We start from the raw sequence: 25277 nt of genomic DNA, 5'->3' as shown, positions 1-25277 counted from the left end.
GTGTGTGGCTGCCTACCTGTATCTTTAATACATACACACATAGATTTTTTTTTATATAAACACTGGAACATGTAATTACCAGGTTGATGGTTCTCAACATTTTCAGTCTACACCTTAGAAAGCCAGGAGAACTTACAGGTAGTTCTACATTGGACTTCAGCAGGCTTTGAGGTTAAGCAAGGGCCAAGATTTCAATTCAAGGTTTCTGGCAAGAAGGCACCTGATATCCTAGACTCCATAGCAGCAATAAGCAGGAATTGCCCCTCACGTAGGGAAACGCAAACCTGTTTGTTCTATCCCAACCCTTGGTTGGCTAGATGAGCTCAATCTGAATTAGGGAATGCCATCTATTTGGCTCATCCTATCAATTTAAATGTTAAACTTATTTCTAAATATCTTCCCATAGAGTAATATTTGACCATAACTAGGCACAGACCGGTCGAGTCAGTATATAAAATCAACCATCATGTAAGCCATTTTCCAAGTCATGAACGAATTGCTTGCAATGATCTGATTGAGCAATACCCAAAGAATCACCCATCCCTCCCCTTCCCATATTATCAAAACTCTCCACTGCTCATATTCATTTTCTCCTTTGTATTCCCCTTTCCCCATAGCAAAAGAATATCATCGAGTATAGGGTGCTGCTTCCTACCTCTCTATACAAATAAGGCATGGCATAGTCAAGCTGGCATATGGTCCCATCTAGTAAGTCATAACTTCCAAACTGGGGAGGTCTTTGTGTTGATGTCAGCCAGGTTGGCTGAATAAACCAGACCCTTGTATGGCCAAGTTCAAAATCTTTCTGGAAACAGGTCATTATCCACATAAAAATGCTAGGCTCATGATTTTACAGTCACAGCCCATTTGGAGATCCAAGGGGGATCCCCCAGGTAAGAAAGATAATAGGCTGCTGCCAAACTGAAACCTGCCCTCACATGCCTCCATACTGGAGCTATATACTTGAGAATCTAAGAACAGCTCTGACAGAGGAAGTTCAAATGCTTATCAGTAATGTACGTATCTTCAAAAGGACTGGAGAGATGGCATGGATCTCTCTCATAGGAACAGGCAAATTTTTAAAATTTGTTACAATAGTTAGATTTCTTTAGTGTTTGTTCTTTTGGCTTTAAGAAAAGCATTTAGCCTAGTTTGGTCCCAAACTTGTGATAGTTCTGCCCCAATCCCCCAAGTTCTTTGTTACACATCTGTGCTACCATATCCATCTGATAGTTTTGTTTAATGTTTTGTGGGTCCCAAGAGACCAGCAGGGGAACAAACTGACTAGGTACCATCTCTGACTGTCATCTACCGGGAGCTTAAAGGTGACATTCCTCAGTGCTCTGATCTGTCCGCACAGCAAGCATTAAAGTAGCTTCATCTCCTAGGATGAGAGGAAGTGAAGTAAAGCTCGTCCTAAAGCGCTGTCACCGAAGCTCCTTTACCTGTCTCAAATAGAGTGCCACACATCCAGCACTGCCTAAAAGAGGATCCCAGGGTCCCTGTGCTGATTGTGTGTGACGGGTGAGGTGGAGGGTTGAGGAAAGGAAGGAAAGGGGTGGCTCCTTTCTCAGCACTTCATTTTGAGACTCAATTTCGTAGGTGGTTGTTGGGTGAATTTCTTTTTTTCCTTGCAGGATGTAAGAAAGCAGAACTTGCGTTTGGGTTTTGGTAAAATGGACTAACTTCCTGTCCTTGCAGCTGTCTAGACACCAGCTGATTTGATAAATGTGCTAAAAGCACCAGACTATCTCCATTTTACACACACAGAAGAAAGATAAGCAGAGTTGCTTTGGAAAGGTCCATGCCTGGGCTTGCTGCTCACAGCTTACCTTCTCACAGCCAACAACAAAGTCATGTCCCAGCCAGTGACTCCGACCTCAGACCCTGTTGCCATCACGAAGAATGGCTTGCCAAGGCACGAAATGCCACACTGAGTGAGGGTAGGCATGAGAACGGCACTTAGGTGAAGTATCCTCAGGGTGAGAAAGCACAGACCTTACTTATTTCCCACAAATGGATGCTGGCTCTCTTCAGCAATGGCACTCCACTGGTTTCTTCCTGGCTGGGTCTAACCCCGGTTGCGGAGAAGCTGAAAAAAAAAAATCACACAACCAACAGAACACTTCAGTGTCTTTTGCTATCACCGACGGCTCTAACGTTATGCTTCTCTGTGTGACAACTATTTGTGTTTTAGACAACTTGAAAACCACAGCCTCTCTCAGACAGGAGCGAATCAGAAGACTGTAGTACAGTGTTAGCAATTCAGGGGGACCCTGCATGTGCTTTCAAAGGTCTCCATTTGGTTTCACTTGGATCCTCAGAAAAACAGCTCACCCAAACAAGAGTGCTGTTTACACTTGGGGAGGCTCATTTGGCTTGTTCTGTTTTTGCAAAGCACAATGTTTTGGTGGCATCATTTCAAATCAAAACAAGGAAAGTGGTTCTCCAAACTAAAGCCAAAGGCCAGCTGAATAAGGACTTGCTAAATCAATCGGTTGCTTATTTACACTGCATGCTCCCTCTCTCCTGGGGGACTCTGTATTAAAACACACACACCAATCTTAGCTATCGGAACAGGAGAGAACATTAACATCCTTTGATTCCTGTATTCATCTGTGATAAAAGAAATGAAAACGTCAATATCACACACAATCGCCACCCCCTTCATTTGCAGCAGCGACTGACCCTGGGATGCCCCACGAACCTCCAAACTGAAAAAGTCCTCAAGTCTCAGTAACAAACTCATATGCTCTTTATGTATAATCTACACACATCTCCTAAACACTGAAAAGAATCCCTGTGCTACTTAAAATGCTTGGTCCCTTGTAAATGGTACGGAAATAAGTTACAATTACGGATGTTCAAAAGCTCCCAGTTTCCCCTCGAATATTCGCAAACTGTGTTCTTTAAATCCATTCGTTTAGAACCTGTAGATACTGAAGTTTGAGTGTAAATGTGACTCCTTTTAAAGCTCTGTAAGAGAGAAGGTTCATAGAGGCCAGGTGAACAGTTTAAGACGAAAAACAAAGGAACCTTCACCAAGTCTAGCCTGTTCTAACATGTTACCATTTTTCCCCCTTGTGAAGGGAAGAAACCTCTAAAGCTGGTTTGCAATTGTTAAGCTAATCTGTGGCCTGGGGGGAAAAAGTCACCAAACCCTTATAGAATGGAGGAAATCACACAGACATGCTCACCCCCGGATTTAACGTTCCCCATCCATGTGGTTTTGGAAGACATGAGAAGTCTGAACGTACCAACAGCGTTTGGAAGAGGTATTGCTGAGAGTGTAGAGGTCCCTACAGGAGTAGGTGCTGCTAACTCAGGCTGGCTGGACTGGGTTTTATTATCAAAAACATGCGATTCTCCTTTTACCAGATACAGCAAAGAAAAGAAAAGGAATTACATCTTAAGCCGAGGCTACCTGTAAGCTAATGGAGTACTAAGTATGTTTTTTTTAGCTCATTCATTCACCCGTTCCTTCAAAATCACCTATAAAGCAATGCATCCATCTGAATCATTGGTTAGCAGTTAGTACCAGGTCTTCTCTTACTAGAAGGCTCACAAGGCAAGGAATACATTGAAATAAAGTAGGAGCTAGGGAGACAACTCTGTCAGTAAATAGCTTAACATGCAAACTTGTGGACCTCAATTCAATCCTAAGAACCCACACGAAAAATCCACAGATGGTGGTATACTTAAAACCCTCGTTCTGAGGAGGTGGGGAGAGAAATGGACCCCTGATGCTTGCCGGCTTGCAGACTTAGTTAGCTAAATTTGTGCATTCCAGGGCAAATTAGAGACCCTATCTCTAAAATCAAGTTAAGTAGCACCTGATAATGACACCAAAGGAAAACCTCGGACCTCCATGCCCATGTGAGTTCACCTGCACCCCCACAAACACACACATACACCTAAACACCTACACACACACACGCAACAAAAGCCACACATATAAATAAGTCTAGGTAGTAACTGTTTTGACTAATTGAACAAAGCAGAATAATACAAGACATGATGAAGGGTGACTTAGGAGTGTCAGTGGCTGCTTTCGTCTCAGTCATAAGACAAGAACTTCCTGCCATGACAGTGTCTGACCTGAGGCCTGAATGCAAGATGGAGTCAAGCATGTTACTGCCTGCATGGTAGCTGCCTGACATGTTTTAAGTTCCCATTGTTAACCCAATGCCTATGCGACTATCCATCTTTTCGTCCTGGCTCGCTATAGTCTGGCCTTCAGCGTTCATCTGCGTTGGTCCCTCACAGTGAGTCTTTTCAACCTCTCCTCGCTATCTCTCTGGGCTTCCTGCTTTGAGATCGTTTGTTCTTTCTGGAGTTATAACTCCGAACACTCTTTCCTTCTTCCTACCATTTTCTGTCCAACTTCTCCTGCCCTTCCAGAAAGTTTGTGAACGATACTTAATCCATGGAACTTTCTCTAAAAACCCTTGGTCCCTTAGTTGCTTATGCTCAGACTGGGGTCTCACAATTGAACTTTATACAGGTGATGCCGGCTCTGTGTCTTAATCTTTAGCCTCTTCCAATTCCTCAGTGAAAGTTATGCCAAGTCCTTGGTGGTAAACGGCGAGAGCAGAAAGGTTGGCCTCTTACTAGACTGGGGGTTTCTCTCTCTCTCTCTCTCTCTCTCTCTCTCTCTCTCTGTGTGTGTGTGTGTGTGTGTGTGTGTGTGTGTTTGTGTGTGTGTGTCTGTGTGTGTGTGTTTGTGTGTGTGTAAGTGTGAATCTATGGTTGCCAAGCAGGAGAGGCCTGAATGGTGGCCACAGCAAACTATGGAAAGGCAGAAAGACCCACATAACAATGCTCTTAATAGAGAAGCGATGGATCTCTGCACCCCCTTTCCTGTTTCTGTCGCCCTTTCTCGGTGTTGGGTCACAAAAGGAGCTCAGTCGCAAGGTGGCGGTGCTTTCTGTCTGGGCAAAAGCAGCTTTGCTTGTAAGAGAAGAAATTATTTCCTGCCATGATGTCAGGCAGGCACTGCCCAGACCTCTTTCGGTCTGCAGCAATGGGAACATCGGAAAGTCAAGGGCCAGCAGCGCAGATAGGGAAACAGCAGTGATGCATGTGTTGGCGTGGATCACTTCTCGCTGGCATCCGTTCTGGGAAGACTAGATTTTCATCACCACTCAGTATCTCCATTTTCAACAGAGGCTCATAGAATATGAAATATAAGAGAGACCTTCAGAGGGCATTTTTAAAATGATGAACCTTAAGTCTTGCGAAAGAAACTCCTCTCAGGGATCTCTTCAGGATACCAGGGACTAGCAACCAAGACGTGCAACTTAGTACGTTTTAACACCACAGACCCTTGGTCTCTGTCCTTTTAAATAGGAGGCCTCATTTTGTTTGGTTGTCTGTCATGCCGTCCTTTGAGTTTTTGACAAATTGCTTCGGGGGTGGGGGCGGGGGAAAATCTCTGATTTCCAAAGATATGCAAGGGCAAAGACGCTTAAAGGAAAAGAAGAAGAAACTGCTGTTGATAACGCTCCAGCGCAGTTGCATCACAGCTGGCACGGCGCCAACCACAACAGAGCAGGTAGGTGGTGTTTATCTCCCCGTGTCGCCTCGTGTTTCAAAATAACCGATTTTCAGGAAGCAATGCAACCGAAATTGTCCCCGGTGTCACTCAAGGGGAACCGGGTGCGGAGAAAGTACTATGGGAAAGAGAGAGGAAAGGAAGAAGGTAAACAGCCAGGCAGGAGGCAGACGGAAAGGCAGGGGGCTTGTCGGTTTCAGAAATAACCAGAGTTGACGTTTGTTACATGCCAATTGGGCAGTATTGTCTTTTGGAAGTGACATACGTCGGAAATTTCCTGTGTAACTTGCAGTGTCGCAGCCCATCTTCGCATCGACAGGTCCCATTAGACGATGTCTCCCGACAGAGTAGGGACCCTCAGGTTTCCATTGGCTTTGGGCAGAAGACATGGAAAACCACCTCTTTGGTTGCACTGGGCTTCCTTGTGCTGTTCTCTGGGCAGGCTATTAAGAGTACTAACCGGTAGCGCTGTAGCTGTTATTTATCGACAGGGTGCTGCGTCTCTAAGCACTTCACAGTGGCATCCTATTTACTGCAGCCTAACCCCGAGGCACGAAGAGTCACTTACCTCTGTGTCTAAAGAAACAAGAGCTGAATCTCAGAGAGGCGAAGCTGGGTGTCAAGGTCACTGGCGAAAGCAGTACTTTAGATTGGAGATCCAGTTTGACTACAGCGTGTACCTAATAAACCAACTACTCCATTGATTAGCTGGTCAGCTGATTCTTGGTGAGTTTAATTGGGTAAGGGTCAGACTTGCTGGGAGGGCAACTTTTTATCTCCTCTGAAATGTTTATTGAAGTGGATGACTTGCTTTTAGAAGGGGGATCCTTTATTTGAAATGAGGTTATTTGTGAATATTTGAACCAAAAGGCATCTAGGTCAGATTGTTGTTTTAGTTATTGGAATAACTTGTAGGCAATGATCATGTGCAACAAGATTAAATTATTCTCTCTCTCTCTCTCTCTCTCTCTCTCTCTCTCTCTCTCTCTCTCCTGTGTGTAGAATTTCTGTCAGTGCTAGAAGCACAATAAGGTAATAAAACAAAGGACTCAGCCACCTGCACAATCACTTCAATGTTCTGTACATTGGCCTCTGAGGGCTGTCTCATGGAAACTCAGAGTTGGGTCCCTTAGACTCTAATTCTTAATCGTCTTATTAAAAATGACTTGACAGCTTCTGTTGGAACAACTCTCACAACGAAAGAATATAAGTAAGGGAGAGACAGAAGAACTAAGTCTATAACATGAGTAGAGCCAAGTTTTTTTTTTTTTCTTTAAGAGACAAAAACTATACGCAGGGGATAAGGGAAATAGCACTGAACTTCCTGTTCGTGTCTCTGTAGCAGACTGCTGGCCTCATACAACTACAGGGGTGACTAACAAGTTTGACATTTAACTGTCCACAGCCAGACTCTTGGATGACTTGTGCTAGAGGTCTGTGATTCCTCACTCTGCAGTTCTCCAGCCCTGATAGGCAGGATTTGAACCGTGTCTACAGTTGACAGTAATATGACTTTGTATTTCACAGATAGCTTTTACATTTCTCATTGGTGGCTGCCATCCTGTCCATCAATATACTTCCACTCCATTCCTATGGCCTTACCAAGTCTTATATGTCACTGATTTATAATAAATATCATTGATTGACTTAGAATTAAAGGATTAATGGCAATTAGTGATTTAAAACCTTTTGTATTTTCAGACACCTCCACACAGAAAGGTCAAAACAAAGATGTAAATCTGAGCTGCAGTCCCTGACATGAGCTTAGATACCAACTGCTAACCCATGTTGGTACTGATGGTCCTGGTAGCTAGTGATTGACTTGTATTTTGAAATGGCCAACTGGTTATAGTGCAATTCGAAAGCATTTAATACATTTCAACAAACATGTTTGTTATACATTTACTGTATACATAATAGAGAACCTTCGTTATGAACCCCAAAGGTGAAAATATGTCTTCCCTGCATGTTTTAATCCCAAAGAACTGCTTCTATTTTTCCAAAATGTGATAACGAGACCATATCATTCTATTTGTTCTGTTACTCCAATTAACAAAAGGAGTCAAGATGTCCAATAAACTTAGGATACTATTGTCTTCAACTAGCTTTTATTTAGCTACTTACTTTTGCTAAATTTTCAAGACATCTAATGCTAACTATGCCTTTGGAACCAAGAAACACAGTACATGATCCTTGATCTCATGGCTGCAAGAGACTGCTTAGGTAAGATTAGATGGGTTAGGAGACTCCCTGTTCACACCCTGATGTCCTTAGAAACTGTGAAAGATTACCAACTCCTATATTTTCCAAATTTGGTCCTCCTAGGAGCCAGCCACCACTTAGCTTCTTCAATTCCCTCCAGGCCCATACTGGCTTGGCCCTGCCCTGATTCCTTTGTAAGAACTGGTTTCCAGCTTACCTTCTCCTGCAGAAGCTCTCTAATTGGCTGCCCGATAAACGACATACTGCATTCTTTTTTTTTTCTTTTTATTGGGATAATTCCCAGGCACCTGATTGGCTGCAAGGAAATGACGGTTACCAGAGGATTGCTGACTGGGCTGCAGCTTTGCTTATGAACCCACACAGGTGGGACTGGCATTTGTCAGGCGGAATTTCCTCCTGCATTCATCTCCCTTGCTGCAAGGCAGACCTCTGGCTTGTGTCAAGATGTTGAAAGTAAATTCTCAACACAGAAGAAGCCTGAAACTTGACCTTTTCTCCTGAGCTGTGTTAAGGTGGTTAACCTAGAGGGGGGAGTTCAAGGCATCATTTGAAGGAATCAGAACTCCAAAAGCTAGAATGGATGAATACGTGAGATGGGGGGGGGGCAAGACATTGATCCATGTAATATGATGTTTTAGGCATCTAAGCATCAGTAAATTTTAAGGACAGTGAGAATTCTATGGAAAAATCTATACCTCTCCTGACAGTTTGGCAAAGGCAAACCAGTCTTTCTGCTTTTCCTATGTGATATCTCTATGTGGGTAAAAGACATGTTTCTCCTTCCTGTGGGGGAGAGAAATGGCTTATGTGGAGTGGGTGATCTGACCCTTCTTGTTATATACATATCAATCCAAGTCCAATTCCCCTTTGAAGGATTAAGAGATTTTTATATCTTACTCCTCTGAGTTATGCATTATTCTTGGATGCTTTATTCCAAGCATACCCTCTATGCTTTGCTGACAACATGCGTGGTCCAATAACAGCTGAAGTCAACACGTGAAGTGATTCATACTCCTCTTTTACAATATTTCCTAGATATTAAATTAACGCTGATCTTAGTGTTCACTGTCCTTGGAAAAGGCATAAGACAGGGAGTTAGAAAGTTCCTAGATCATTTTTTTCCCCTGCCTTTTACTGACCTGTGACCCTGAATGTACTGCTTGTCTTTTCAAAATTGCCTTTGTGTTTTGGAAGAAATAAGAAAAAGATATAAAAAAAGTAACGGTTAAGAGTATAATAGTGACTAAATAAGGCATTAGATGTGATTTTTCTGAACATACCACCCAAAATGCTCCCTGAATGCAAATGTCAGGTCTTCTTTGCCTCATTCTCCAAAGCAGGCTGTGTGTTTCCCTTTAGTAATTAATCACTTCTTGCTGATTGATGCTGCTGCGATCATGAAGTTTGTTGCCCTTTTCTGTCTTCTTAAGCATTTTTTTTTTTAATCTTCAAAAGATAGTCTGGCTCTCTGTAGGTCAGATTCTTCACAGGGAAACAGGTGACTTTGGCTAGAGGATCTGCCCGAGACAGCACGTAGCATTCAGAAGCAGATTGGGAGAGGCCACAGAAAGAATCCTGCCAGCCAAAGCAGAAACCGGTCACCACAAAGAGCTATTTTGGAACGTAAGGGCCAGAGAAACAGTGCGCAGCCAAGAATGAATAGCATGCTGTCAACTTGCCTTTTAATAATAAAATAATTGAGGGGTTGATAACGTTAGGGCCCTGTCAAGAAGTCTGATGGGATGTTTCCAGGGATCACCCAGGGGAGGAAACACTAGAGGAAGAACAACTCTGTCTTTTCTCAGGGCCCGTGTTCTCCCTCCTTCCTTTTCTCCTGGGCAAAGGGCAGAGCCTACATTTGTGGGTAGTTGCATTTGCTGAGGTTTTTCTACAACATCCCCTAGAGGGCGCAGTGACTCTCTTCCTCTTGTGTTCCCAGCTAGAATGAGACAGTGGGCAAACACAGTGCTGGAAAGAGAAGGCGGCCTGAGCAAAGTAGGTTCGTCAAGCCCCCAGTGAAGTTGTAAACCAGTTAGACCCAATTCCGGCTTGTCAGCTCCAACAACTGGCACAAAGTGCCTACTACGTGCGTGCTTCTTTCCTGTTGGCGCCATCTTTCAGTTAGACGTACTAGTAAGTTTCGTCTCCAGTCTTCGCTGACTCCTGAGTAGTAAGTAGGTCAACTGGAATTGCAACACTGATTCTGTTACCTTATTGAAAAGTTTAGTTTGTCTCCTCCCCTAGATAAAAGAGAGTCTAAAATGTAACCTACTTGTGAACTACAGTCTTTTAATCTTAACGTAAATGATTCAAGTTTTCTGTGATAAGAATGGTTTGCATATTGCCATTTCACACTTGATTCATAGGCTACATCTTTAAGGGAGGGCACGGTCCTGTGTTTCAGAATTCTTCTGACCCAGGTGGAAGGCTTGTGAGTTCGAGGTAGCACGGAATATCTAACAAGACCCATTCTTAAGATGAAACAAACAAGTATAGCCTTTAAGCCCCACCTCAGACATCTGTTCTCTAGTTGTGGAATTTTTATATGTACTAAAAATACTAATATTGAGGAAATGCCCACAGTGTGTTTGCTAGGGGGAAAACTAGCATACCTCTCAGAAGATTGTCCTGATGGCAGACGGGACCATCCACAAGGAAAACGTGGCACAATGCCTGTCAAATTCACAAAGTAAACAATCAATAGATACTACCGACTTCAGCAGAGGTCATGGCATAATTCTGGAAGCTTTGAACAAAGTACAACTTTGTATCAAAGAGGCGTATCAGAGTTTACTCTGCATATCCACTTAAGTTACGGTCATCTCTTGGGTGTCACTAGTGAGACTCAGTGCGTATAGTTCACACGCAAGAAAGGACCAGAAAAGAATGGTTAAATCACACACAAATATCACTTCGTTTGACTAAACCAGTCAATAAGTAACTTGGGACTGAGAAATTGTATAAAGTTCCCTTCGTTTTAGTAATGCCATGTCAAATATGTTTGTAGGCAGTTTTAATTTTTCTTGAAAGAAAATGTAATATTTTTAACTTAATTTTTGTTAAAAGGGCAGATTTCTGACTCACAAAAAAATGTAAGATAAAAGGTTTGACAAAGAGAATTCGATAACCCCCCCTCCCTGAGGGCTCACTATGATTCTCCATCCTTACACAGAATCAAGATTATCCCTGAGACATACATAACAATATTTGAAACCTTCACAAAAACTGACATGATTTCTACCTAGCCAAGACTGTCCTCAAACTTGCTCTATCAAGGATTCCCTTGAATCTTCTTATCTCCTCGCCACCATCTTCTAAGTAAGGCATTACAGGTGTGCACAACCATGCCCAGATCACAGAATGGTGGGAATTGAACCCAGCGTTTCCTGAGTGCCAGGTGATCACCTACCTACATCCCTAGCCCCTCAAAACCTCATTTTCATCTCAGTCACTCAATTGGGAACAAAGGACATGGAAGTTGGAATTGCATGAAGATCCCTGCATCTTTATGCATCTCCACCTTTCCGATGTAGTGACAGAGGAATAGACATTGGGACTCAGGCATTTGACTTCTGCTAGTGGAGATCTCCATGACCTAATACATGTTGCTCCACCTAGACATATAAGTTACTGATGAGACAATTTAGTGTTGCTCATATATACATGTGATTGGGATGGACCACTTAGGCCTGAGAGACCTAGCAGGGAGCTCGTCCCGAGAGAAGACTGAGTCTCCCTCTCGTAGTAGCCACTGATTTCCCATAGGTCTTCATGCTCTTCGTGGGTGTGATCTTCATGCATTTTTCCCTATCCATGTTGTATTGTCAACTGGTACCATTCAGCAGGTCTTTTTAAGGCAACCATACTGCTAAGGTTTAATTGGTGTAGCTTCCTGGTGAACTTATAGGTTTGAGAGAGGGCCCAGGAAGAGCTGGAGAGAGGAAAACTAAGAGAGAGGGAGAGAGGAGTTGAAATGATGTAACCACAGTACCCATATATGAAGTTCACCAAAAGCAATACATTGACATTTATAAAGGCCCCACAACTCAAAGCTGACAGCAGTAGGGCCTGGTGCCACTGCCTTCCAAGTTTTGTTTAAAAACTTGCTAGGAGAGTAGGCGAGAGTTCGAGTACTGTTTAACTGCTTCGATCCAACTCCACCTGCACACCTGCCGACACTGATCACTTAGTCATGCTCTCCCCGAGTGCCCAGGCTCTCTCATATTTCTACCTTTGAAGTATAGACACATGTCCACAGGCACAAATGTGTTCATGACCCGCATTTCTTGGGGGTGTTTCACCCAAGGCATACGTGATTTGTGGCTTTGGCATCCTGCTTTGGGTTTGCCTTTGAGGAAGCCTCTGGTTCTCATGTGTGTGTGTAGCAAATGAAGCATGTGAACGGCATAATTGGTACATAGTGGATCACGCTGTTACCTCAAACTGCGTACACCTCAACAGAAAGCTGACTTAGGAACGGCACGTTGTATTTTGCCTCTTGTAACCTCCCCCCACCGTCTTCCCTTCCAGATGACAGCACAGAATTGTGGGCTGAATGAATTCTTGACAGTAGGTTTTATTCCAAGCAAACTTAATGTGCTTAATATGCTTACATAATAAAAACCTGTATGCTAGATTTGAAATACAAGTGGTTGTCCCAGGCATGAGGTCATTGGCCTCCGCCTGTCCCAAGAGCACCACTGTTCAAGGAAAGGCTTTGCAGAGTGAGAGACTATCCATTTCATCCGTGGAATACAAAAGTACCCTTTGTCTCCCAGGATGGCTAGATAACACCTAACCATGCCCCATTTAAACTTAACCCAGAAAGTGACATAAGACAGGTGCTCCAAAAGTGAGGTCATATCTGAATTTGAGCTGAAATGAGTAGGTATTTGATAGTCATCACCGAGGATGAAAATCTGCAAAGCAAAAAAGCCTCCTAGAATATACAAGAATTAATATCAAGAGGCACAAAAGGAATTCTGAAATCTCCAGAGTGCTGCGTGTGCATCTTCATAAAACAGATATACCAGGAAAGGAAGACATTAGATACCCTAAGCCAGTCACCTCCCCAGGGACTGGACGTGTTTTCCAGTTAGAATAACAATTCTGATTTACCTGGCATCAAGAAGGTCCTTGTATTATGAGATGTTCAGTACCAAGTCCTAGAGCAGCCTGAGCTCACGGAGGTGAGTGGGCACATGATCAAATCAACCAGAAAGCTAGAAATGTTTCAGCAAAATGATTCTGGTGGGTTGTAGGAATCGTTCCTCCCCCGCTCAGATGTTAGTTCTTTTGCTCTCCACCTTCAGGGAAGATCCTTAGCCCAAGGGATATGTTATTTCACTTCATAATGTCCTGAAAAATCCACACTCTAAAAATTGCTTGAGTCAGAAAACAAAATTGAAGTTGAATTGATTGAATTGCTATTGCTTTTTAAAATCAGCTTATGTAATACTTCACCATTGCCTCCAGATGTTTTGAGTGAAAATGAGTATTGCTGGGGATGGCGGTACACAGATGCCTGATTCTTTGCAGAATTTCTAATTTTATATAGGGACTTTTTTATAGCCCATTATAATGAAGTGGATTGAATTTATCATACTCTAGCAGAAGTAACAAGATCAAAAGTTGGACAGTAATTAGCTCAAGTAGGCACTTATACTTTGGCCAGAAAAAGGAACTGAGATTTCATGATGCAGAAAAATATTTATTTTAAATTTTTTTTTATCTGAGGCTGTGTTGCCAAACTCACACTACTATTGATTAGGCTGAATAGGAGGAATAGTGTTTTGGGGGCCTTCATTTCACCAAGGAAGTTGGAAATAGAAAAAGAAAAGAAAAGAAAAGAAAAGAAAAGACTGGAGTTTATTACTCAGACTTGTTTTTGTGTGCATCTGTAAGCTACATAACCCAATGGGTTGTCTATTTTTGCCGCAACGGTTACTGTTGTAAATCTTTCTCTTCAACCATTATCGATTAAAATCCTCATCCAGAGTTAGTTTTGAACATGTCAATAAATGGTTTGATTTCACCAACATTGGACAGAGCAATGCGATAAGTCAATAGGCAAGGCATTTTCATGAGGACTGGTCACTCTTCAGTAGCACCATGCACGTCTGAGAAAGAGCAGTAGGTCCCTGACTTGGTCTATAATTGCTCCTTGGGATAGCATTATGATGTCATACTTTCCTTACAGACTTTGCCACTGGAATGCTTGTCAATCATGTTTCCCTTAGACAATATCTACCCACGGTCACAATGTCAGTTCAGAAGCCCCACTTCTGTACAAAAATGAAATCTTCAGTGGCTTCTGACCTAATCAATCAAATGTTTCTTAATATCTCATGTTGGAGAAAGTTCTTCTAAACCACAGTAAAAATGAAAAAAATAAGCTCTCCATCAAATTATTTTTCATAAGCCTATTTATATGTAAATTCAAGAAACTCAAAGTTTAGAGGCCTGGGAACACGGCACAGCAGGTCAAGTTCTTGGTACAAAGACATGAGGTCTTGAGTTCCTATCCCCAGTATACACATGATAAAGCTTGGTGCAGTGATGAACACCCACAATCCCAGCATTAGGAAGGTAGAGAAAAGAAGACCAGAAGGGGCTCCCTGGCCACCAAGCCCAGTCAAATCAGTGAGCTCTAGATTCAGTGAGACATTCTGTCTCAGAAATAAAAAAAATGTAGGTAGAGAAATGAATCTTGCTGTATTGAGATTGTATTGAGTGTGTCTCCCTAGAACTTCAAAGCTGTCAGGGAAAGGGCAGCCTAGCTGACCACCAGAATTGCAAATCTCAACACCAGGTGGAGCAGTGGGGGAAAGGACTAGATGACTCATTGCACGTTTTATGTGTTCTTACATAAAACCAGAATACTACCCAAAACTAGAAAAATAAAATAAATAACAAGGTTTTGTTTTATTCTTTGTAGTATTACCGAGGTGACAGGCGTCTTCTGTTGCTATGTGCATCTTACATAATTAGAAGTTGATTACTTAGATTAAGTAATTTAGGGACATTTGTTAAATCAATGTCTATCATATAGAGAAATTAACTGTACGGTAAAAGGCCAAAGACTGTTGATTCTGTAGTCTTAACACAGACGAGGATCAGGGCTGGGTGCATAAAACACGCTGTTGTGTGATCCGGTTAGGACTACAGTGCTAAGTGTGTGCTTGCTTCCCATGTGCAGGTTCAAGCCTCTGAGACAAAGTATATTCTCAATGCTGAAATAACAAATGAATGATTAATGATCTCCAGGTAGTGGCATGGACATCTTCCCACACACACACACTCAATGTATTAACCTTCACGCTTCAAACCAGTCCAACAGGCACACAATACAGTGCAGGAAGAAGAGACAATCACTGGAAAATTAGAGCCACATAGGAGGTTGGGCATGCCTCAGGGAATATGGCTTATTGTAAACACCAAGTCATGAATGCCTTAATTTCTGTATTATTATGTTCCATTTCTGGTGGCCCTGCCACAGCCTCAAGACAGTACTGACAACATTGGTCTTCACAGAGGTTTAAAAATTATCAATATTATCACAAACGTTTCTTGAGAAACTTGTGCTCCAACTGGGCTTATTGGCTGTTTGAGTTATTATAGGGCTGCATATGAAGGAACCATACATTAATTAATATACAGGATCATGAGATGACTCAGTCAGTGAAAAACATTTGGAGCCCAAGTACAGTCTCCAGAACTCACATAACAGAGCCAGGCGTGGTGGTATACATCTGTAATCCTAGCGTTCTCCTAGTGACATGCGAGACAGAGACTGGAGAACTGCTTGGAAGTTCACAGGCCAGGGGACCTGGAGACCAAAGGATGTCAGTAGAAAGAGAACTCCTGACAGGGAGATGGAAAGACTTGAGTCTGCAAAGTTATTCTCTGAACTCCATCCGTGTGCCATGGCATGTGTGTACCTGTGTGTGTACACACAGACACAGAAGCACACACACAAACCCCCAAAATGATATATGTGTACCTACCTATCTCTCTTTGTCTATATGTCTCTATCTCACTATAAACACATACACAACAAATAAATATAAATAAACTTTTACTATTGAAAAAAAATCTGGGTTTCTGGACAGTCATGTTCTGCATATAATTCAGAATCAATAAATGCCTGATGGTTGTGGCAAACAGGAGAATCTAGCTAGGGCCCCGTATTTTCCCATTTGAAGACTCTCAGTCAGGAAGCACAATAATAGCCGTTATAGTGCAGACAAAATCCCTGTTTCACAGACAGTCCAGTACAAGATATGTTATCTTCACTGCCAAAAGGAGAAAGAGGAGGAAGGAATGGAAGGGGGTGAAAAGACGAAGAGAAGGAGGAGGAGGATATTCTCCTAACTGCAGCAACTTAATACCAAAAGGGCTCACCCAGAACATTATGAAATAAGTTCTATTCACTAAACTTATTTCTGAGGACTTTACTTTAATGGGGGGAGGTTGTCCTTGACCTGCATGGAAGTGTGAAACAAAGCCACAGGCTTTCAATAGCCATAGTGCTGTGGGTAGGTTTGTATGCTGGGCAAAATTTCAGTTCTTTTCATTGGGTTTTGGTAAAAAGACAAAAATAAAATAAAAAGAAAGTAAAGGGGAAAAAATGGGAGCCAAGGAGATGCAGGCTAACACGCTAGGCTTCCTCAGCTTCTCCAGGACCCTAAACCCAAGAAGTAAAGAAAGACAGCACAACTCACTATATATAACAGACAGACTACGGATCAAGAATGACTTCTGATGTCTGGTTAACTAGAGAAAGCAATTAACAGACATGTTGTACTGTGCAGAATGAAAGATTTTGTCGTGGCTCCCCTCTGTACTTAGCAGAATTCCCCAATCCTCAGTACCGTATCTACCCGTTTACTCCATCTTATAACAGTCTCTCATTCCTTTCCCCACACATCAACTGTTCTATCAGCTTCAGATGTTGTATTCACCAGCCTCCTAGAGTGTTTCTCTTCTCAAACTTTCTACATCAAATCCATCCTCATCATCTGGTGTTTCTCCAGTTCAGAATCCTGCCCTTCGAAGACAATATCTCCCGCGGTCCTCCTAGCCCCTGTTGCTGAATTTACAACCCATTGTTTGAGAGTTTCTCTTCTCCTAAACATTTGCAGTGAAAGCTTGATGGAAGAGTGAATTGGGTCTGCCTTGTAGACCACATTGGTGCTGCTGCTTATGTTCTTGGTTCTTCAAAGGAGATAGAAAGGTGACTGGTGTGTGGTAAAGACAGTGTTTACTCTTGTCAATAAACCATTACCTGGAATAATGCTGCCAACAGCATGCGAGAAGGAAATGGTTCAGGATCAGGGCTGTTCTGGGCATGGTAGGGACACTGCTCCAAGATACTGTATATTATGTGAGACTCCTGCACCAACTGAGCCTCCCGGAGGCAACAGAAGCGTCACTTCTCTCACTCTGAGAGTTTCATAACATACAGAAGATCTCCCCTCTCAGCGTTAGCCTTTAAATTCTGTGATTTATGGAGTAGTCTTTCAGAATGTTAATCACGGAAGGCAGTGAGGCAAAACCCAAGGAGTCTGACCCACCTCAGAGATGAAAGCAAACGACCCTGCTGCAGCAGAACAGGAACATTTAAAATTTGGACATTACTCAGAAGCCAGACCTAGAAACACTTTATTTATTTATTTTTTCATAAAATCACTGTGCTGTCTTTGGGAATTTTCAGAAGTGCTGCTCATAAGAATATAGGACAAAAAAGTAGCATTCATCTGTGTCTCAGAAAAGGATAAAAAAAAAAAAGCCAAGTGCACAGCAAAGCTTGTTGCAAATGCAAGCAGATAGCTGAGGAATTAGAAGGCCAGGTTGGCTTGTGAAAACAAACCACAACAATGGTCACCCTGATAAACCTCTGAGAGATTCTTTATACTTCAAAATACATGCTCTGAAACCATGGCCATTGCCTTTATACTGAAACAATCATATCTTCCAAGGAGAAGGATTCTGGGACCTGTGGGAGAGTCGCAAAGGGGAAGTGTATCAGGATGTCAATGGGGAACTGGGAGCCATGAAGGCAGGTGTAGAACCCACTTCTAAACAAACAGCTGAGGGGAGTTTACGGTGGCCTGAGAAGCCCCAGTGTGTTCTAATCAGCCAGAGGAAGGAGGGAGGCAAGAAAGCTATCCTTCCTCTTTGAATAAACGCTTTGGTTTTCATTAAGTGGGCCCTAGAGGAAGGGCTTTCTGCAAAGATGAGGGGAGCTGCTCAAATCGTCTGAAGATTTCATGTGAATGTCTCAGCTGAAGGGTGTGTTTCTCAGCAACATTGCATCTCTTTGTTTCAAGATTTGGCTTAGCTTTATTCTAGCAATTTTTCATTCATCCCTAGAATGTATCCAACTAACACAATCAAGTTAACAAGCATTTATTAAGTGATGTTTGCTTTCAACCTGACAAGTATCCATAGCCATTTCTTGTTCAGTTGACTAATTAATCCCCACTCTCCATTTATATATGTGTGTGTGTGTACATATATATATATATATATGTATGTATATATATGTTATATATATATACAAAGTGTAGATCTATATGCATGACTGTTGACTGAATGTTTATTCATTCATGGGCTTATTGATTATTAATGCCAATTCATATATCTTCCAGAGTCTTATTTTCTGCACTTAGATACATTCCCTTTGGTGACTCCGGAATGATGACCGCAGATACAAAACAGCGTGAAGCAAGGCCCATCAAATAATTTCCCACTCTTTTTCAGGGGTGTGTTTGTAGCAAGTTTTTAAAAGAAGGGAGACTAAAGGTACCTATCCAGAACAGAGAAATTGTTATAATTCTTACTTATTCTTTGTATTTGTTTATATTTATTTATTCTTGTGCATTTGTGTTTTGTGCTATAAGTGTGTCCATGTGCTTAAGTGTTTGTATATATGTATGTGTTGGAGTACATGCACATATGTGCCCATGGAAGCCAGAGGTTGACATGGAGTCAACCCATGGCCAACCTCAGGCCCTCCTCCCCTTAGATTTTGAGACAGGGTATGTCACTGAACTGGTAGATCATGTTTTTTTTCTAGAATGGGTCTCTGTTTAACTCCGGGGATGCTCCTGTCTCTGTTCCTCTGCCCCAAAGGCTGCAGATGGGTACCACAGTGTTCAGATTTAATGAGGTTTATGGAGATGTGATTCAGGTGTTCGTGTTTAAACTATAAACACGCCACTGACTGAACCATCTCCCCCAACAAACACTTGTTAGATCATTTGGATACAGCAGTAAACAAAAGTCTTCTTCCAAGAGAGTTCTGACCTTAAAAATATGGACAGACTCAACAACCAGGTGTTCCACTAAGGAGAGCAGCTCATCACATCTAGACACAAGCAAATCTTCAGGGGAATGGTATAACAACTCCTTTTACTAATCCTTAAATTAGCCTTAAAGCCTAGAAGTCTTCGTGGGATTCTCCTTAAACACGAAGAACTTTGTTATTGTGTTTTCAAAATGAAACTGGCCTTCAGCGTGTGGTTGGTTATAAAGAAAGGAACATTTTCAGGATGGCCACGGGTATTTTTAAAAATAGTGCCCACAAAAGGTCATGATATTGACGCAATTTTCCAAGGACTGGTTTCATTTTTTCCCAGCGAGTTGGTAATTAGGTCATTGGGCCAGTTGTTCTCTGGACTGACCAGCCTAGTTTCACCAGGGTTACTTCCAAAATTAGTCTTTTGTAGGGATTGTTAGTCACTCTCAGCTTTTTAAAAGTTAATTTGGCTTTCCTCTAAGGTGCCAATTACACCTCCCTGGAAACTTCAATTTTCCATGTATTCATAGAACCAGGATCCACCAATCGGCCCTACCACAGTCCGACTTTTCCACCGTCCTGATTTGGCTGAACTAGACGGGAAAGATGGTTTATACTGTAGACTTTAGACATCTCCCCTTGGAAGCAGTCAAAGCATTGGCAAACATCATTTGGTTCTCACATGAATGTGAGTGATTTCCCTGAATATCAGGACAACATTTCTAAGACACTGTCAGTATCTGCTCCAAGACCATTTGATAGGTGTCTATCTGTGGGTTGGATGTTTCTCTTTAAGAATGGGTGGATAGATGGATGGATAGATGGATAGATAGATGAAAGATGAATAAGTGGATGATAGATGGATAGGTGAAGGGATGAGTAGATGGATGGGAGGATGGATGGATGATGGATAAACAGGTGTGTGTGTGTGTGTGTGTGTGTGTGTGTGTGTGTGTTTTCAAGTGCAATGAATTACTTTCCCAGGAAAGATGACTATGCTCATCCAGGGACATCAGCGGGAGGACAGAAGAGAATGAAGTAAGAGATTTTCAGGAAAGTTGAGGTCATAGGGATGATTAAATTCGAATCACCTCTATGAGGCACACTGATGTATCAAGTCAGGAGAACTGCTGTGCTCCAGTGTGTAGCACCACTGGCTCTGCTTCAGACAGGAAGAGGAACGAGACCCAGCGATCCCCCTTCCCCATAACTACCTGTTTGCTGTGACCATGCAAATTCAGATAAAGATAAATCTTGAATGGAATTTAGTAAAAGGGACCCTGGACTAGGTCAGCAAAAAGTCAGATGTCAAAAAATGTCTAGTTCATCCCAGCACAAACTCTGTCTGTCCCAAACTTAAAGTGCTGGCTTAGCCTTTAGGATAGCATGTTGCCTCCCTCAACCGCCAGAGATCCTCGTGCTTTTATTTAAAAATATATAAGAAATAGTCGTTTAATAAAACAACATTGCTCTTTTCAAATTATGGTCCACAGTGTTCCAGGGGAAACTATTTCAAATTTTTCTGAGAAGCTAAATTCTGAGGCTTGTACGATGGTTCAGAAGGTAAATAAGCTTCCGGCTACATCTGAGGAACTGGATTTCATGCCCTGACCCACACGGTAGACAAAAAGAATTGACAACTTTAAGTTCTTCCCTGGCCTCTGCACAAACAATATGACATAGGATTGCACACATGTACATACACATACATACACACACATGCATACACACACAAAATGTAATACATTTATTTTTGAAAATACTTCTTGTGATAATACAGACATGCAGTTGGCCATCCTCCCTGTGGTTCACACGTGTACACAATCCCCACATGAAAGTTCTTTGGGATGAATAAAGGCAGTGCCATTTTCAAAAGGCAGTTTTACCCAAATCTTGATAAATTAAGATAAAATATTGTCATTATATCCAGAATTTCCATGCACAGCTCTTTCAGACTGTATGTGATAGCTTCAGAGGAGTCTAAAATGTTCTAACTTTTTACAGAGACTCAGGGGAAATGGATCAACTACAGCTCAGAGTTGCAAACAAAACAAATGTCACTCTTATTGGAGAAAAAAGATTATTTATGATCATTTAGATGTGGACATTTGGCGGACAGATTTTCAAAGTGAATCAAATGAATCTGTCACTTCCAGGAAAACAAGAGGCAACATTTGTTTGCAATGCTAAAGTATAGGCATCACATGCCAACCAACTGTGCGACTGGGGCACACTTTAATAATAAAATATAATCTTCCCAGTAAAAATGAATATTTGTCATTATTTCAGATTCTTTTGCTGTGATTAGAGATGGTAGAAACAGCATGACTCTTTCACAGAGTGAGGTTTGTCAACATTTAATGGATCTAGATAAGTTGATCATCTGCTATTCTTCGTCTTCAGTGTTTAGATGACTTCTTTTTCTGTTTTAGTTGTGCGTTTGTATGTGTGTATGTTTGTTTCTACATACATGCATGAGTGCCTTTGGAGTCCAGAGGAGGGCATCGAACTCCCTGGAGCTGGAGTTACAGGCAACTGTGAGCACCGAGAAGGGAACCCGAGTCCTGTGCAAGAGCAGTAAACGTGTTAAACCTCTGAGTCATTTCTCCAGCCTCCTCAGTTGCCTTTCTCAAAAAAAAAAAAAATAGACATTAGATTTCCAGAAGTTTTAACATTGCATTTTCCCCATTCCTTTAGGTGAGCATAACCATTTCCCATTAAAAGTATTCCACATAGATAAACATATAAATGTTTATTTGTGTTCTAAATATATTAACCAATGTACACCATAATTTCTCTCTTGTAATTCTTGATGGATCATATCTCTAGTAAAAACCTGTATAATCATAGTAGGTTTTTTCATTTTGTTTTGTCTTTTTTTTTTTTATAACAGAGCAAAGGACCTGAGGACCAAAACATTGGAGAAGCCACGTTTAAGTGATAGTTCTACATGAGCTCCCTCCCCGACTTGTGTTGATAACAGAACCTGGATTTACAAACTTGGAAGACTTTGAAGAAAACAGGCACATCCAGTCCTTGCTGCCCTCTGGTCAGGTGAGGGTGGCTGTCTGTGACCTTAGAGTTATTGTGGGGAACCCAAGACTTGGTCAGGGTGACCAATTGAATCACGTCTAAACCTGGCAGGAAAGTATTAGAACTAAGCATAATCCCTTTACTGAATTTTGTTTTAACTGAGTCCTCTGGTTCCCAAGAACATCGGATCTCTTCTCCTTTGCCCAGTTGGCATCGCGGTAACAATTGCATATTGTTTTGTCAAAGGCTGAGACTATTCATTGCAGTCTACCAAAAACAAAGATGCTTTCCCTTGACAGCTACCAAGGCGATCACTTCTGTTAGGAGTGCTTTTATGCTGTTGAATGGCTCCTGGGTTTCCTCTTTGGAAGCTGCCTTATTATCCCTAAGCAAAGGTGTGTAAATACTAAGCATGAGGGCTTCAGGATGTCCTGTCAATATTTCTATTCATGGCGTTCCACATACAACAACTCCGACCCGGCTACTGGAGATAAAACTGTTTTTATACCTGGAGCTCTCTTCTCTTGTGCAATTAGCTTGAAACCATTGTAATAAGCTTGATTGTAGAGTTGACCATTGACCACACTGAAGCCTCCCGTCGCTCATAAATGTATGGCGAAGACCTACCTACTAATGCAAAACTGAAGAGTCTCCATTGACTCCCAGTGACACCCATGCCCCTCTCTGAGTGAGGCACTATGTTTCAATTGGTCCAGTTAGAAGATGAGAGAGAGAGTGAGTGAGATATATCCAGCATTGATCTTAAAACAGAGACTTGTGTGACTGTGAATGAGTATTGCCGTGGGTCAGAGTGCTCTTTCTGGGAAAACAAGAGCCAGCACAAAAGGTACGGAGTGGCTATGTAACTCTAGGAACAATCATCGAGAGCTTAATTTTATCTCTCTCTGTGGAAGAACAACTCAACCTGCTTAATGCTTTTTTTCTTTCTATTTTCTATCTTTTTGTTTTGTTTTGTTTTTCGAGACAGTAGCTTTGGAGATCATCTTGGAACTCGCTCTGTAGACCAGGCTGGCCTCAAACTCACAGAGATCCTCCTGCCTCTGCCTCTCAAATGCTGGGTTTAAAGGTGCGCAGCCCCATTGCCTGGCTACTTAATGTTTTGTAAAATGTTTACTCATTAAACCCCTCTCCGAGTAATCAGCAAATCAATTTGATCCTATTCTTTCAGAAGCACTCTCAATTTTGATGTTTCTTCTTTATACCTGACTTAGCAATATTACTAGCAGAGGAGAGAAAGAGAGAGAGAGACAGAGAGAGAGAGAAGAAAATGAAAATTGGTGCTTTACTGAAGTCTTTTACAAAATGTCAACTACAAATATATTCCTTACTTTTTTGATCATTTAATATTTCTATTTTTGTATGTATTAATGTCTTGCCCACATGTATGTCCACGTACTCTATAAGTGCAGTGCTCACAGAGGTAAAAAGGATGCCTCTAGGATTGGAATTACAGAAGTTGATAGCCACCATGTGGGTATGGGGAACCTAACTTGGGTTCCCTGGAAGAGAATTCAGGGCTCTTAACCACTGAGCTATCTCTCCAGCCTTATACATATTTTCACAAGGAAACAGCATGCCGAATTCCTGTTTTCCTCAATGTGTGTGCTTTAATTCTCTATTTTCTTCATCCTCTTCTCCAGATTGAAAAGGTGGAGCCTGAAGATTGGCATACAAGTCTTTGCTTGGACCCCCCCGAGAGAGGAGAGGTTTGTCTGGTGGAAAGCTAGAGTTCAGTGTTAAAGAGTAGACAGTGTAATACATGCCTCGTCCTAGGTATGGAAAGTAGACCCTGACAGACCACTTTCTTTTCCCCAGAAAGAGCTTATTTGAACATTATAATTGTATTCGTTGAAAAAATAACTTCACTAAGATACTTAGGATTGAAAAACCCATACTTCCAGGCTTACCAATTCAGATCCCATGATTTACCTAAGACTTCTGCTCCCTATATAAAGATACTGGCATGATCACATTATCCTACTGCAGACATGTTCCAAACACACATGTTCAGGATGAAGTCAGGAGTCTTGGATCTTCACAGTGAGACTGCGAACCCCCGTCCTTCTTCATGCTCCACTCAGGCTGCATCCGTGTGTCTTGCCATGTGCTGTGTTTCTAGTTGCCTTGACGGGCTGTTTCTGTTCATATTCTTCAGGGGCTGCTCATCCTGGTTCCTTCCGAGGGTTTTCCTTCCCCCAGTTTTCCCTTTTTGAGGACATACACTGATAGCAGAGAGACTCAACAAGTTATACCTCTGCATGCAGGACTGAGAACACAGCAAAAACCATGGAAATCAGACTCCTACTCTCAACCTACACCCAGTTTTAAACCATGCATCTTTCACCGTATGCACCCCAACTACCTGTTGTCTTTATTAGTCATTCACCTGGCTGGTTCACACGCACGTTTCTCTCCATGAAACCACTTAAACCCCCAGGTTTACTTACTGTTATTGCCCTCTGTGCCTAGGAAGACGAGTGCAAACAATGGGCATCTAGTAATATCAGTTGGGCAAATGCATACATAGCCTCAGTCTGAAGCAGTGATTCTCAACCTGTGGGTCACAACGCCCCACAGGAATGGAATATCAGAGATCTTGTGTATCATATATTTACATTATGATTCGTAACAGTAGCAAAATTGCAATTATAAAGTGGCTCAAAATAATTTTATGGTTGGGGATCATCGCAATGTCAGAAACAGTATTTAAGGGCCTAATGGTTGAAGCATTAGGAAGGAAAGTCTTCTCATACATGCTTAGAATACGTGCTTATATACAGAATACATGCTAAGTCAATATTCTAACTGACTTAAACAGCCTAAATATCTGTCAGCACGTGGTGCGGGAGCATTGTCTGTATTCTGTCAATCATATTTTAATAAAACGCTGATTGGCCAGGCAGGCAGTATAGGCGGGAAAGCCAGACAGGAAGTAGGGGTGGAGCAAAGAGACTGGGAGTATTCTGGGAAAACAGGAAGCTCCCTCCACAGTTCTGCCCACACCACCGGAGAGGAAAGATGTAAGCTGCCCTGCTGGAAAAGGTACTGAGCCATGTGCTAACGTAGATAAGGATAATGGGGTAACATAAGTTATAAGAGCTAATAAGTAGCCTGACCTAATGGGCCAATCAGTTTATAACCTTA

General features: G+C 42.0%; 2 long non-coding RNA genes across 3 annotated transcripts in view; one reads left to right on the top strand and one right to left on the bottom strand.

Annotated features, from left to right (window-relative positions):
* LOC125408066 (uncharacterized) overlaps nt 1-6235 on the bottom strand; it is a 17102-nt gene extending 10867 nt beyond the window's left edge. Inside the window, exons 1-2 of the long non-coding RNA XR_015738724.1 lie at nt 6123-6235; nt 1999-2092 (exon numbers count right to left, since the gene is read on the bottom strand). This is a non-coding gene — a long non-coding RNA (uncharacterized LOC125408066). The remainder of the gene's footprint in view (nt 1-1998; nt 2093-6122) is intronic.
* On the top strand, nt 5612-25277 carry LOC148120764 (uncharacterized). Of its 2 annotated transcripts, XR_015738723.1 has the most exons (5): nt 5612-5701; nt 6093-6280; nt 21973-22133; nt 23774-23906; nt 24289-25277. It is a non-coding gene; the product is annotated as an uncharacterized LOC148120764 (long non-coding RNA). The 2 variants fall into 2 exon arrangements; XR_015738722.1 differs by lacking the exon at nt 5612-5701 and having other exon boundaries at nt 5709-6280.

Source organism: Myodes glareolus, chromosome 9 (assembly GCF_982192425.1).
Source record: "Myodes glareolus chromosome 9, mMyoGla1.1, whole genome shotgun sequence".
Lineage (NCBI taxonomy): Eukaryota > Metazoa > Chordata > Mammalia > Rodentia > Cricetidae > Myodes > Myodes glareolus.
This window is presented reverse-complemented; position numbering and strand designations above follow the sequence as displayed.